Raw genomic sequence first — 15,640 nt, 5'->3', positions numbered from 1 at the left:
GGCAAGCTCAAAGACAAGCAGTAGAATCTCTCATCGTATGAGGGTGGACACCATCTTGTTGAAATGTAAGCCCAGGGTGGCTTCTCATGAAGAGTATCAAACCGGGACATGGAATAGCGTCGACGTACTACTGTGCTGTAAGGGTGCCGAGGGATGACAACCAAAGGGATCCTGATGTGAAAGAAATGGCAACCCAAACTATCACTTCTAGTTGTCGTGCCCTATGGCGGGTGACAACAGTTTGCTATCCCACTGCTGTCTGGGGCGTCACCAGACACATCTTCGGCCTGGAATCTCATTGACTTGAGTGGAATTGTCTTCAGTGACGAGCCCCACTTCGAACTGAACCCCAATGACCAATGAAGACATGTCTGGAGATGCCCCAGACAGCAGCGGGACACCAACCCGACCGTCACCAGCCATCGGGCACGACAACTAGAGGTGATAGTTTGGGTTGCCATTTTTTTCATACCAGGAGCCCTTTGGTTGTCATCCCTCGGCACCCTTACGACACAGTGGCACATCGACAATATTTTACACCCCGTTATGTAGTCCTTCATGGCAAGTCATCATAGGCTTCCATTTCAGCAAGATAATGTCCGCCCGCATACGGCGAGAGTTTCTACTCCTTGTCTTCGTGTTTACCAATCCCTAGCTGGCCGCTGTGGCAGAGCGGTTCTAGGCGCTTCAGTCCGGAACCGAGCTGCTGCTACGGTCGCAGGTTCGAATCTTGCCTCGGCCATGGATGTGTGTGATGTCCTTAGGTTAGTTAGGTTTGAGTAGTTCTAAGTCTAGGGGACTGATGGCCTTAGATGTTAAGTCCCATAATGCTTAGAGTAATTTGAACCATATGAACCAATCCCTGTCTTGGCGAGCCAGGTCACTGGATCTCTCCCCAACTGAAAAATTTTGGAGCTCCATGGGCAGAGCCCTCCAAGCAGCTCCGGATTTTGACGATCTAACGTCCTAATTGGACAGAGTCTGGCACGATATGTGCCTCACGAGGTCATCCAACATTCTGTCAAGCACTGCCACACTGTGCTCTCTTGAATAAATCAACAAATTTTTCATAAATTGCAATCATTTTTTTGTCTGTACATTTAGGTCACATCTACCAATTTCCCTCTCATTCGGATAATTTCTTCGTGATGTGCCGTTTTTTCTGTGTTGGAGTGTGATATGGACGATGAAGAAATTCCTCGTGTCATCGAGAACCAAGACCCTCTCGCCAACGACAAAGAACCAAGCAGCAATGACGTTCTGGAAAAAGGACCATCTATTGAGGAATCTTTTCACTGCTTGAGGTTTATGTAAGGCCTTTAACGACAAGAAGGATGTCATGCTGTCCAGTTACTGTCTTTAATACATTCGCGAGATTTAGCAGCAAAAAGTGAGTCTCAGCTCTGAAGCAAAAATAAATTTTGGAGTCCTTTTTCCGAAACTATAAACCCACTTTCATGGCCAATGGCTTTGTGTTACTGTAAGATGTGCGATGTAAAATCTATATGTACAGTTTTATGTATATTCAATGTTTCTTTGTTTCATAGCCCTACGTTTATGTGAATGATCATTATCAGAAAAAAAATCCAGTTACTTTCGAACTCCCCTCCCCACCCCCACATCCCCAACTGCTTGAGATAATCGATGTTATACAGTATTCACAATACTTCTATATGTTCCTGGGCCACAGATAGTGTAATGTGTCGTCCTTTATAAAACACAGGAAGTAAAGAGCAACGTTTAAGAGGTATCTGTGCCGTTGTCAATATTTACGCTTCCACGGCCAGCATTAATTTCGTCGAAGTACCACCGCGTATTACATCACTTCATTACGTAATACTAAGAACATCAACCGGCCGAAGTGGCCGAGCGGTTCTAGGCGCTACAGTCTGGAACCGCGCGACCGCTACGGTCGCAGGTTCGAATCCTGCCTCGGGCATGGATGTGTGTGATGTCCTTAGGTTAGTTAGGTTTAACTAGTTCTAAGTTCTAGGGGACTAATGACCTCAGAAGTTGAGTCCCATAGTGCTCAGAGCCAATTGAACCAACTAAGAACATCTAAAAACACAAACATTTCTATCGGCTTTGCAGTGGTTCTCTTCAGGATGACAGGAGGAGGACATTACACATGGAAGACCATCACCAGAAGCCACTAACTTCGTAACCCACAATAGATCTTAAAAATGCGGGGAAAGCATCTGTTTCCTTTAGTAGTTGTTCCTAATGTTACAAAGTATCGTGGCCTGATACCAAAAATGATCAATGTGCGTTTCCAGTCTACACTTGCGTGCAGAACGTAAGGACGGAAATAACTTTCGCATGGTGTGAAGCTCAATGAACCAGGGACCACACGTATAAAGAACTGCTACAGTGCTGTACAGGAGGTAACTGAAAGAAATTCACAGTGAGACGAACAGAAATGACACTTTTATTCAAAGCCAACAGTTACACTGAAGTCTCCATGATTGATGATGGTCTCCTGACCATTACAAAATGCGGGACATCGTCCTTAATAGGGTGTGTGTTCACCACGCACGGCAATGAGTGCTATACACCTCGCTCTCATGGTCATCAGAAGCTTGGTAAGGAGATCTTGTGATATCACGTTCCATTTCTCCATCAGCATAGGTTGGCAGCTACTGGCTGGTGGTTGGTGCATGTGGTAGTACTGTACTATGTGTCTCCAACGCATCCCACACGTCCCCGGTGGGATTTAAGTCGGGGGTATGGGCATGCCAATTCAACCGCCGAATATTCTTTCGTTCCAAGAGCTCGACCGCCGGCGCAATTCGATACGATCGCGCATTGTCATCGATAAAAATAGTAGTGTAGTGTAGTGTCGCGGAATAGTAAAGAGTTGGAAACGTGGAATATTGTTAAAGTTTCGTTGCCTATGCCGAGAGCCAGAGGCAGTAAGTTAGCCAAGAGGTAGGAGGATTGCACATACGAGCTGTGGCTAGAAAAAAACCGGACTAGTACTGGTCAAACAATAAAACGAATGCAATAAGGCTGAAAGTCGCGTGGCCTGTCACGTGACTCTTGCTCCGCCTACTGCTCGAGTTTCATCTGCCTCCTGCACTCAGTCTGCCCGTGGCGTCTGTTTTAAGTAGTTGACGTTTTGTCTGTGCGTCGGAAAATGTTGAGTGTACAGAAAGAACAGCGTGTTAACATCAAATTTTGTTTCAAACTAGGAAAATCTGCAAGTGAAACGTTTGTAATGTTACAACAAGTGTACGGCGATGATTGTTTATCGCGAACACAAGTGTTTGAGTGGTTTAAACGATTTCAAGATGGCCGCGAAGACACCAGTGATGACACTCGCACTGGCAGACCATTGTCAGCAAAAACTGATGCAAACATTGAAGAAATCGGTAAACTTGTTCGACAAGATCGCCGTTTAACAATCAGAGCAGTGTCTGAGTTAACAGGAGTTGACACGGAAAGTGTTAGGCAGATTCTTCATGAAAGTTTCAACATGAACAAAGTGTGTTCAAAAATGGTTCCAAAGTGTCTCACAATTGAACAGAAGGAACGCCGAAGAATGATTTGTTCTGACATCCTGGGAAACATTGAAAGTGATCCCACCTTCTTACAAAATGTTATTACTTGTGATGAATCGTGGTTTTTTACTTACGATCCCGAAACTAAACGCCAATCGATGCATTGGAAAACTCCTGGTTCTCCACGACAAAGAAAAGCACGAATGTCAAAATCGAAATTCAAGGCAATGATGATTGTTTTTTTTTTTTTGACATCAAAGGGATTGTGCACATTGATTGGGTACCAGAGGGACAAACAGTGAATCAGCATTACTACATTAGCGTCCTGGCTACCCTACGTGAGCGAGTACGGAGAAAACGGAACGATTTGTGGAGAAAAAAGTCATGGATCCTTCACCAAAACAATGCCCCAGCTCACAGTGCGTTGTCAGTGAAGACGTTTTTGGCAAAACACAACATTCCCATCTTAGATCATCCACCCTACTCACCTGATTTGGCCCGCTGTGATTTTTTTCTTTTCCCTAAAGTCAAGTCAGCTTTGAAAGGAACTAGATTTGAGACTGTTGAAGCAGTAAAAGAAAAAGCGACGGAAGTAATGTATGGACTTACCGAAAATGATCTGCAGCATTGCTACGAACAGTGGAAAATTCGTATGGAGCGGTGTAGAGACCGAGGAGGAGAGTACATTGAAGGAGATAACATGAAATTGTAAATAATTGTAAATAAATGTTTTTTTCCAGCATCAGTCCGGTTTTTTTCTAGCCGCACCTCGTATATCGGAATGTGTCGTCACGCAGGGGCAATGGCCTGGTTACACACAACAGGAGAGAGAGAGAGAATTGCTTAGCACGTGGATTTGTGTTAGATGGAGACTTTCGTAGAGTGCAAGACAGAGGTATAGAATCAGCTGTACTGCATTTCAGAACTTCGCGTAAGTCTGCCGTAACAACACGTAACTCTGCCGCAAGAACACCTAAGGGGCGAGTACGACAGATGAATCAGCAGTATAAGTGGAACGAATGCGTTCATTACAAACGAGCGTGACGTCAGGACGTCGCTCGTGCTTCCTTTAAATACGGCAGTTTTGATAGCAACAAGGCACTCGCAGTCAGACTTGCAGTTAGATGTGTACTGGGTCGCTGTGTAGCGCTCAGCTCGGTGATCCACATGTTAATCTTTACTAAGGAGATGTTGCAGTAAGGGCGGCCCATCCAGCAGCAGACGTGAGGGGACAGTACCAGCTCTGGTCCTCTCTGCTGCCACTGTCAATCATCGACCCAGGATTAGCAGACATCGCTGCAGACTCGCTCGCCGCCAATGCTGACCACATCAGTGAGCCGTCGTCGAGATCGTGCGGGGCCTAGGCCCTGTGCATCCGCCGTCACAACCGGGTGAGCTGACGACGCTGGGGGACTGCAGCCCGTTCCGCCACCCGTCCACTGCGGACGAGCCACCAGGAGGAGCAGGGAAGAAGACGGGGTGGGATACACTCCGCACTACGAGAACGCCTCTCGTGCCGACAGCGCTGGGACTCCAACCCGGAGCCTCCTGCTGTCCGCGAGCCAGCCGGCCAGCCGGATGCCGCCAGCAAATTGAGAAGCGGTTAGCACGTGTGACGTGACACGACACTACGGAGCGACACGCACGTGGCGCACCGGTCGCGTACACCATACTTCGCACGCGCCGACTGGCGACGCTCTGCGCTTACTGAACCGAAGCGCGCGCAACCTCTTATCTTTCTCAAACGATTTTACAGAAACTATTCTCTGAAAATATATGATTTTTGCCTTGCTTGTGGCGTTATATGTCAGCTTCTCAAAAAAAAGTTTGCAACGAAAATTAGGGGTCGCTATGATTTTTCGTTTGGTGCGTATTACACCTTACGTTGCTGCGTATGAAATTTAGCTAACATGTTGGATTTTTGTTTAGACTTGGGAGGAGATCTCTATCTGCCTCCGATCTCGAGAAAATGGATCCCATGTAGCGCGCTCACTTCCGATCTCACGCCCGCGAGAATGAAATACCCGCAACATCTCTCGTATCTCCTAAACCGCTCGAGACATCGAAACGAAAGTTTGGCGAATGATAGCACACAAGGAGGAGAGTGTTTTGCCAATTATTAAACGCACAGAACTTTCTTATCTATGGCGATATATCACTACTTATACTTCTATTTTTATTTATTTCACTCCGGTGACTGTAATTTTTTAAGAGTTATCGGCTGCTAGCGAAACAAGAGCTTCCTAGTATAAAAATAAACATGAAATTTCTTCTTTTATGTTACTGCAAACCGATACTATTTGGTTTTTCGTAAGCTATTGAGCTCTGTGATTGCCAATTACTTGTTTAATGAGGTCCTCCGTTTCGGAATTCTGTTTCAATAGCTGCTGTGAGATGAGTTTGGCAAATTACGTTGTGACAAAGGAAGTACAATTAAACCAGTCACCAAGAGAAATGTGGCCTTTACTAATAAATGATGATGCTTCTTCGAATGAGAAAAGGTTAACAACTCACACAAAAAGAGATTGGCAATTCTGTTGGAATTTTGGTGGAATCCCCATAACCCATCGTATTTTTAACACTGAGCGACGGCAATGGAAACTTACTAAAGGATTTTATTCCTCCTCTTGATCTGAGCAGTATTAAAATAATGACGAACGTTCCTTCAGGCGGAATGATAGGCACATGCCAGATACTGTTTACTCACCTAGGGCTTGCCAAAATGACAATGCGTGATCGCGAATAAAATAGTTGTTCTTGAGAAAAATAAACAATTGATCTGTCGCACAACACAATGGTCAGTGTATTGTCAGCAGCGAAGGATAATGCGCGCGACAGGAACGCACAAGCTAGCCATGTGTGCCTTGTGAGATGGAGTCCGAAAAACATTGTCATGAAAGTAGGACTGCCTTTGTCAGCAGCGCATTTCAACAAATTAAATATATCTAATCATAACACTCTTTTAGGATATTCCTACTTTCGTAATAATACCGACTATTTTCTTCATTTGTGTAGCCTGTTGTTGTATAATTAGTTTATTAATGCTGATAATGTCCATGCAACAACTAAAATGCTTTTTCTCATAACGGCGAACCAATTAAAACATTGTTATTTGTGACTGGTTTTCGACTATTTCTAGCTTGCAGTGGAAATACGTTGTTCACATGCATGTAGTACAGTGTGCCGTATTACATTATTACATCCATATCAGAGTAATCAGAGTGAAACTTCTACACTTCAGATCTTGAACGCTTTTTACCACAAGAACAAACCTGTAGAGATTATCCCTTTCTAAATTTTTGTAACAGATCGTACAGATACGCTAGCTTACTAGGCAGCGAGAATATAACCTTGCTTTACTTTCCTGCCTTGATTCTTAATCACATGATTTTATAATATTCCTTGCTTCCTTATTCACTATCCTCTGTCCGTTCTTGCGATCTGAAAACATCGCGGAGGCATATGGTGCAATTCCGGTGGCCAATGGCTCATCATTTACTGAAATATACATTTTTCTTGACAGAAGAAAAACAAAACAAAATTATGCAGATATAAATAACAAAAAAGTATAACGTGCTGACGAAGAAAGCTGGAGCGTTTAAATGGCTAGAAACGAAACACTACCCAAAGGCAATAAAATTCAGTACACAGTAAGGCAAAATTTATCGTATTGGCAATACTACCACTGCTGATATGCGCCGTTCCAATGTGGGCATATGGCCTGGCTACTTTTCCGCTCTCCTCCTCAAATTTCCCACGGTGCTAGCGAGGCACGCGCGAGAAACTGTGCCTCAACCACAACGCCGCGCGACCTGGCGCAGGCGCGTGTCGCGTCCGAGTCGCGTCGCGTCGCAATTTGCGCGGCCCCATTTGAATCTGTGATGTTACAAAAACGCGCGCTGCGCTGCGTCGCGCCACACGCCCTATACGCGTCTCAATTTGCGCCTAGCCTAAGGGCATTCCTCCGCCACGTCACAGCACGCGGCGCTGCGCTAGCAAGACTGTGCGGCCGGGATCTGGTGTCATCGCTACGAGTCAGCGGGGACTCGGGGAAGGTCGTTGATATCACCAAGCCACATTTTACTCGGCAGGAATAAAGGTGTTATGAATTAATAATGTTTCTTTGGCGTTTCTGACGCTTCTACAGCGATTTCCTAGCACCCTGTCAACTGGAGAGGTCACCGCTCGGCCATCCAGTCCACCATAGGCGACCGGGACCACCGGGGCGCCTACAGATTTGGTGTCAGAAGTGGTCGCGCCCACTGCCTACACTTCTAACGTCCCTCTTGTGATGTCAGCCAAGCCTTACGTCACAGTTACACATTATGTTTTGAATAAAAAATTCTAAAATTTCAAAAGATACTGAAGGCCAATCTGAGGCAATATTCAGTGCATGATAATAGAATCCGGGGAGAGCAGGTTCTGTTCCTACATAAATGGTGTTTACAGTATACTAACGAACTGGGTTGGTAGTGGGATAGAAGGACTTGAAACAGACAAGAATTAAGACAAGAGTGCAAAAATAAAAACTAAACAAGATGTGTTTTGTATGCAAAAAGAATTGCATTTGGTCAGTAACTTACGAATCTGAAAAGTTACAGATGTATTTTATCGATGTTTCAATTAATTAACAATAAGTTACCTGTATCGAGGTATTCTGAAATCGTACTTCGACTGACAATTCATATGCATCAAAAGGCTTTTTAAAGAAAGTGGCAAAAAAACAAGTTGAACAGTGTTCTCGTATCAGTTATGGTGATATCAGGCTTGGAATTTACACCCCACAAAATCCATTACGTCCATTTCAAGAAATTTTATATTTCAGGCAAAAGTGACTTACGTTACATTAGGAAAAAGATTTATGTCAGGAGAGTTCAGGCAATGATGAACAAAGACCTGTCTGAAGCATTCGATTATACATCGAGAGTATGCAGTCGATCTTACGTTGACAAAATGAGAGGAGAATTTTAGGGTGTTACGTCATACTTAGTGTAGTAGAGCTCTATCGGAGGATATGAGGCGGCGAAAGTGGGTATGCATGCCTGAAGAGACGCCTATGACGAAAGAGTTAAGTGTGACAGAAATGTTCAGCATTCAGTGTAATGTGGTCGAAGATTTGTAGGTCAGTACGCCAATGCAACGTTGTGTCTCCCCACACCATAACAGCTGGACCACCACAACCATCATGTTCGACAATGTTCTTGGGCACATTTCGTTTGAGGGAACTTGATAAACTGGCTTTTCGTAGAACGGTTCTTTAAACAATAGGGGTTAGAGGGGAGGGTGGGAGGTGGAATTTCTGGTTTCTCACCAGCTTACACGGAAAAGTTTCGCGACTGTACATCTCCGAGTGGATTTGTTTAATTTATAACCCATACCACATTTTACTGATCGTATGTTACAGAGTTAGTCTCTGGTCCTCTGCTTCGTGCAACAAAAGCTTCGTCTGTAATAGCATTTCACGATTGCAGTAACTAATATTCGAGCCTGGGCGAGATACACTTCAGTACCTTCTACGCGTGCATATAATCTGGCAAAGTCAGCATTCCGTGAATTCTCCCCTTCACACTGTAGACAGCGTACCAGATAAATCCCGGAATGGCCGACGGTGCGAGAAACCCTGGAGCCCTGCACGGTACTGCATGAGATTTTCCATTAAAATACGAATACTCGTGACAGGCCTTTTGTCGGAAACTCGACAGAGATCTGCCGCCGCCGCCGCTGGGGGGTCCCGCGTTTATCCTCGTACTTGGCTTACTTTCGGCGCTACGGTTTAACTTTGAGTAATTACTGTTTAATTACTCGACTGCGACGCGCAAGATGGAGCCCTAATGTGATTAACGGAAACACAATTAAAATTGAGTGGCGGTTGAGTTACTTCCGTAATCAATGGCAGCGGGGCACGGCAGACTGAGTTTTCTTCTCAGGCAACTCCTGCTGCGGAGAGAGTTGCCAGATTAAGTCGCAGTCCAGTGCCGCGCTGTTTGCTGGGATTCTGACCGCCATATTGGCATTCCAACCGCAGTCTTCCGCCTGGCTGTCATACAAGTCTTAGACCGTAGACAGTATGCGCGCGTGACACCATTATATTGAATGCTTCTCGATCAGTTAATTGGTGACATAATGGCAAAACTGGTTACTGTTTTCCTACTGATGAAGTACGAAGTATTGCACCAAGGAATATGCCTCTATCCTGGCATAAGATCAAGTATTCAGTGAGACGATAACGCAGAACACTCCGCCCAGGGCCTTACAGCGCCGACAGGACTTCCGAAGGAGCTGCCATAACTGGAAATTTGGGGCAAATGATATCACGATTGCCGGCCGCTGTGGCCGAGCTGTTCTAAGGGCTTCAGTCCCGAACCTCGCTGCTGCTACCGTCGCAGGTTCGAATCTTGCCTGGATGTGTGTGCTGTCCTTAGATTGGTTAGGTTTAAGTAATTCTAAGTCTAGGGGACTGACGACCTCAGATGTTAAGTCCCATAGTGCTTAGGGCCATTTGAACCAATTTTGATATGACGATTGTCCAACTGTTACATCAGCCTCTGGAGGTGCTGACATTATAGGGAAGTTGGGAAAACTGATGTGATGTCTGCCCAACAATTACGCCCAGTGGGTCAAACTTTTTATGACTTGGAGGTCACGAGCCCCGCCGTTTCAGAATCACTATCTAACTCGGCTTGTATATACAGGGTGAGTCACCTAACGTTACCGCTGGATATATTTCGTAAACCACATTAAATACTGACGAACCGATTCCACAGACCGAACGTGAGGAGAGGGGCTAGTGTAATTGTTTAACACAAACCATAAAAAAATGCACGGAAGAATGTTTTTTAACACAAACCTACGTTTTTTTAAATGGAACCCCGTTAGTTTTGTTAGCACATCTGAACATATAAACAAAGACGTAATCAGTGCCGTTTGTTGCATTGTAAAATGTTAATTACATACGGAGATATTGTAACCTAAAGTTGACGCTTGAGTACCACTCCTCCGCTGTTCGATCATGTGCATCGGAGAGCACCGAATTACGTGGGGATCCAAAGGGAGCGGTGATGGACCTTAGGTACAGGAGAGACTGGAACAGCACATTACGTCCACATGCTAACACCTTTTTATTGGTCTTTTTCACTGACGCACATGTAAATTACCATGAGGGGTGAGGTACACGTACACACGTGGTTTCCGTTTCCAATTACGGATTGGAATAGAGTGTGTCCCGACATGTCAGGTCAATAGATGTTCAATGTGGTGGCCATCATTTCCTACACACAATTGCAATCTCTGGCGTAATGAATGTCATACACGCCGCAGTACATCTGGTAATGCACATGTGCGTCAGTGAAAAATACCAATAAAAAGGTGTTAGCATGTGGACGTAATGTGCTGTTCCAGTCTCTCCTGTACCTAAGGTCCATCACCGTTCCCTTTGGATCCCTACGTAATTCGGTGCTCTCCGATACACACAATCGAATAGCGGAGAAGTGGTACTCAAGCGTCAACTTTAGGTTACAAAATCACCGGATGCAATTAACATTTTGCAATGCAACAAACGGCACTGATTACGTCTTTGTTTATATGTTCAGATGTGCTAACAAAACTAACGGGGTTCCATTTAAAAAAACGTAGGTTTGTGTTAAAAAACATACTTCCGTGCATTTTTTATGGTTAGTATTAACCAATTACACTAGCCCCTCTCCTCACGTTCGGTCTGTGGAATCGATTCGTCAGTATTTGATGTGGTTTACGATATATATCCAGCGGTAATGTTAGGTGACTCACCCTGTATATACTGTGTAATTCAGACGCGCCGGCCGTGGTGGTCTCGCGGTTCTAGGCGCGCAGTCCGAAACCGTGCGACTGCTACGGTCGCAGGTTCGATTCCTTCCTCGGGCGTGGATGTGTGTGATGTCCTTGGGTTAGTTAGGTTTAAGTAGTTCTAAGTTCTAGGGGACTGATGACCACAGCAGTTGAGTCCCATAGTGCTCAGAGCCATTTGAACTATTTTGAATTCAGACGCAGTCATGGTCAGACGCTGTCATGGTCAGGCGCTAGCCAAGGCGAGGTTCACGTCAGTCGTTAATCCCACGTGAATCAAGATGGAGTCTCAGATAATTCTCATTTATTGCTCCACCTCAGTTGCACATTTTTAACCAGATTACGTATCTTCGGATTTAAGTAGTTGCTTCAGCAACCAGTCTTGTCTAATCAGTATATCTGGCTATTGATATGTGGCTCTGAGTAGAAAAGAAGTGTTACTGACTCAACTACTCAGATTCAAAGATGATCCAGAGTGATCCAAACACGTAATATAATTAAATAAATGCAACTGAAACGGAATAATAAATGGGAATTATCTTAATAACTTACAGTTGGTGAATCTCTCAGGACGCTTATGTTGGTTATACTGAAAGCCACAGTCTTTCCTCAGTAGCTGCAAGTCGTTGTCTGAATGCTGTTGACTGGGAACATTTGCACCATTGGGTCATCCACTGGGTAGCGGTTGTCCCGTGCTGGCCGCATCTTTGAGGGAGCGGGGTTTGAACCTGAACCATCCAGCTGTCCAGCCGTCACCACCTGTGTGGGCACAAGATTTGTCTGCCTTTGCCATCTTCCGTAGCATCGGATATCAAATGTTTCTATCCTCAAAAGACTTTCTCAGATTTAAATTTCTTTTCGATGTTAACAAATTGTTCATTTTCAGCAATATTGTCCTTGCTGCTGCCAGTTTTCATTTTATATTCTCTCTATTTCGGCCAACGTCAGTTATTATGCAGCCCAAGTAGCAAACCATATCTACTACTTTTAATATTCTATTTCCTTGTGAAAGGTCTCTTTTAGATTCCTTTCATGTTAGTTTCCTCCATCTATTGTTTACGTCATACATTCCACCTCTAAATTTACTGTGGTATTTCTAAATTTATCTGGCAGAAGACTGAGCAGTGGGATATGTTATATTGACACATAATCAAGAACAACTTGTCATACAACACTTCCAAACACGTTTTTACATGTAATTCGTATCATACAGTTTCATATGGATCCACAGACCCTTCCTTTACATCGTGTATATGATGTCTTAAGATATTATCATCTCCTTCCCTTCTGGTGTGAAAGGATGAATGAGTGGGTGTATTTGTAATTGCATGCTCGGTGGTAGCAGAGAAGTTCTTTCTGCTAGAGAAAAGCCGGCCGAAGTGGCCGTGCGGTTCTAGGCGCTGCAGTCTGGAACCGCGAGACCGCTACGGTCGCAGGTTCGAATCCTGCCTCGGGCATGGATGTGTGTGATGTCCTTAGGTTAGTTAGGTTTAAGTAGTTCTAAGTTCTAGGGGACTCATGACCACAGAAGTTGAGTCCCATAGTGCTCAGAGCCATTTGAACCAAGCCATTTGCTAGAGAAAAGTAGGACCAACGTCTGAGTAGGTAGCTATTATTTCTAAGGCAAAGAGGTTTGTCTCCTTGGTGTGGTCCTGTCCGTCCCTTGTCAAGTTGGTCACTTCCTATTGTAACTGTGGGACACCTTCGGAAGGGGCCCACGATACTCAGTCTGCGCCCAGTTTCTGAAGTGGTAAGATCTCCGGATAAGCGCGTGTCTGGTCAGTCCAAAGGACAACGGAATTCTTAAGTTCAGCCTAACTGAAAAGTTAATCGCATTTGTTACAGATCTACAGCGAAAATGTTATTATACTTTTTTAAAATCGCGACGCCATGCAATTTCAGTGTTAGTTTCAGAATGTATTGCCGTAGTGGCTTTGTCCCCACTCGAATAAAGGAAAGTAGAAGCACGTGGTGATCGGTCTTTAATTTGAATGTGCTTGTGATTGTAAGGTTTCTTCTCGATAAAATTTTTCAAATTTGTAATTTTTCTTTATGTTCAAGTCACGTGGTGTGTGCTTTGTGGCACCAGTACCACATGCTCGTAAAGTTGTTTGACCCATCAGGTCACTACCATCTGCATCTACATCTACATACATACTCCGCAATCCACCATACGGTGCGTGGCGGAGGGTACCTCATACCACAACTAGCATCTTCTCTCCCTGTTCCACTACCACACAGAACGAGGGAAAAATGACTGCCTATATGCCTCTGTACGAGCCCTAATCTCTCTTATCTTATCTTTGTGGTCTTTCCGCGAAATAGAAGTAAAATTGTACTGCAGTCAGCCTCAAATGCTGGTTCTCTAAATTTCCTCAGTAGCGATTCACGGAAAGAACGCCTCCTTTCCTCCAGAGACTCCCACCCGAGTTCCTGAAGCATTTCCGTAACAATTGCGTGATGATCTAACCTACCAGTAACAAAACTAGCAGCCTGCCTCTGAATTGCTTCTATGTCCTCCCTCAATCCGACCTGAAAGGGATCCCAAATGCTCGAGCAGTACTCAAGAATAGGTCGTATTAGTGTTGTATAAGCGGTCTCCTTTACAGATGAACCACATCTTCCCAAAATTCTACCAATGAACCGAAGACGACTATCCGCCTTCCCCACAACTGCCATTACGTGCTTGTCCCACTTCATATCGCTCTGCAATGTTACGCCCAAATATTTATTCGACGTGACTGCATCAAGTGCTACACTACTAATGGAGTATTCAAACATTACGGGATTCTTTTTCCTATTCATCTGCATTAATTTACATTTATCTATATTTAGAGTTAGCTGCCATTCTCTACACCACTCACAAATCCTGTCCAAGTCACCTTGTACCCTCCTACAGTCACTCAACGACGACACCTTCCCGTAAACCACAGCATCATCAGCAAACAGCCGCACATTGCTATCCACCCTATCCAAAAGATCATTTATGTAAATAGAAAACAACAGAGGACCTACCACACTTCCCTGGGGCACTCCAGGTGATACCCTCGCCTCCTATGAACACTCACCATCGAGGACAACGTACTGGGTTCTATTACTTAAGAAGTCTTCGAGCCACTCACATATTTGGGAAGCAATCCCATATGCTCGTACCTTAGTTAGGAGTCTGCAGTGGGGTACCGAGTCAAACGCTTTCCGGAAGTCAAGGAATATGGCCTCCGCCTTATACCCTTCATCCATGGTCCGCAAGATATCATGTAAAAAAAGGGCGAGTTGCGTTTCTCAGCAGCGATGCTTTCTAAAGCCGTGCTGATGCATGGACAGCAACTTCTCTGTCTCAGGGAAATTCACTATATTCGAACTGAGAACATGTTCGAGAATCCTGCAACAAACCGATGTTAAGGATATTGGTCTATAATTTTAAGGATCCGTCCTTCTACCCTTCTTATATACAGGCGTCACCTGCGATTTTTCCAGTCGCTCGGGACTTTACGTTGGGAAAGAAAAATGTTTCAAAGGACTCTGAGCACTATGGGACTTAGCTTCTGAGGTCATCAGTCCCCTAGAACCTAGAACTACTTAAACCTAACTAACCTAAGGACATCACACACATCCATGCCCGAGGCAGGATTCGAACCTAGCGGTCGCGCGGTTCCAGACAGTAGCGCCAGAACCGCTCGGTCACAACGGCCGGCGTTGGGAAAGAGATTCGCGATAAATGCAAGCTAAGTAAGAAGCCAATGCAGTAGAGTACTCTCTGTAAAACCGAATTGGAATCCCATCAGGACCTGGTGATTTATTTATTTTCAACCCATTCAGCTGTTTCACAACCCCAGGGATGTCTATCACTATGTCCTCCATAGGGGAATCTGTACGAGACTCAAACGGCGGTATGTTTGTACGATCCTCCTGCGTGAAAGATTTCTCAAATGCTAAATTTAAAATTTCAGCTTTCGTTTTGCTGTCTTCCGTTGCCAGGTCAGACTGATCAGTGAGTGACTGGACTGAAGCCTTCGACCCGCTGACCGATTTTACGTAGGACCAGAATTTCCCTGGGTTTTGAGCAAGGTTTTTTGCTAAGATATGACGGTGGTAGTGGTTGTATGCTTCGCGCATCGCTGTTTTTACAGCAGTACGAATCTCTACTAACTTTTGCCTGTCCTCATTCTCCCGATCTTTCTTGTACCGCGAGTGCAACTGTCTTTGCTTCCTGAGCATTCTCCGAAATGCGCCGTTAAACCACGGTGGGTCTTTTCCGTCCATAACCCACTTTTTCGGCACATACTTGTCCAATGTGTGATTTACAATGTGTTTAAAAT

This window comes from Schistocerca americana, chromosome 1, assembly GCF_021461395.2.
Source record: "Schistocerca americana isolate TAMUIC-IGC-003095 chromosome 1, iqSchAmer2.1, whole genome shotgun sequence".
Taxonomy (NCBI): Eukaryota; Metazoa; Arthropoda; class Insecta; order Orthoptera; family Acrididae; genus Schistocerca; species Schistocerca americana.
Note: the sequence above shows the minus strand (reverse complement) of the source record.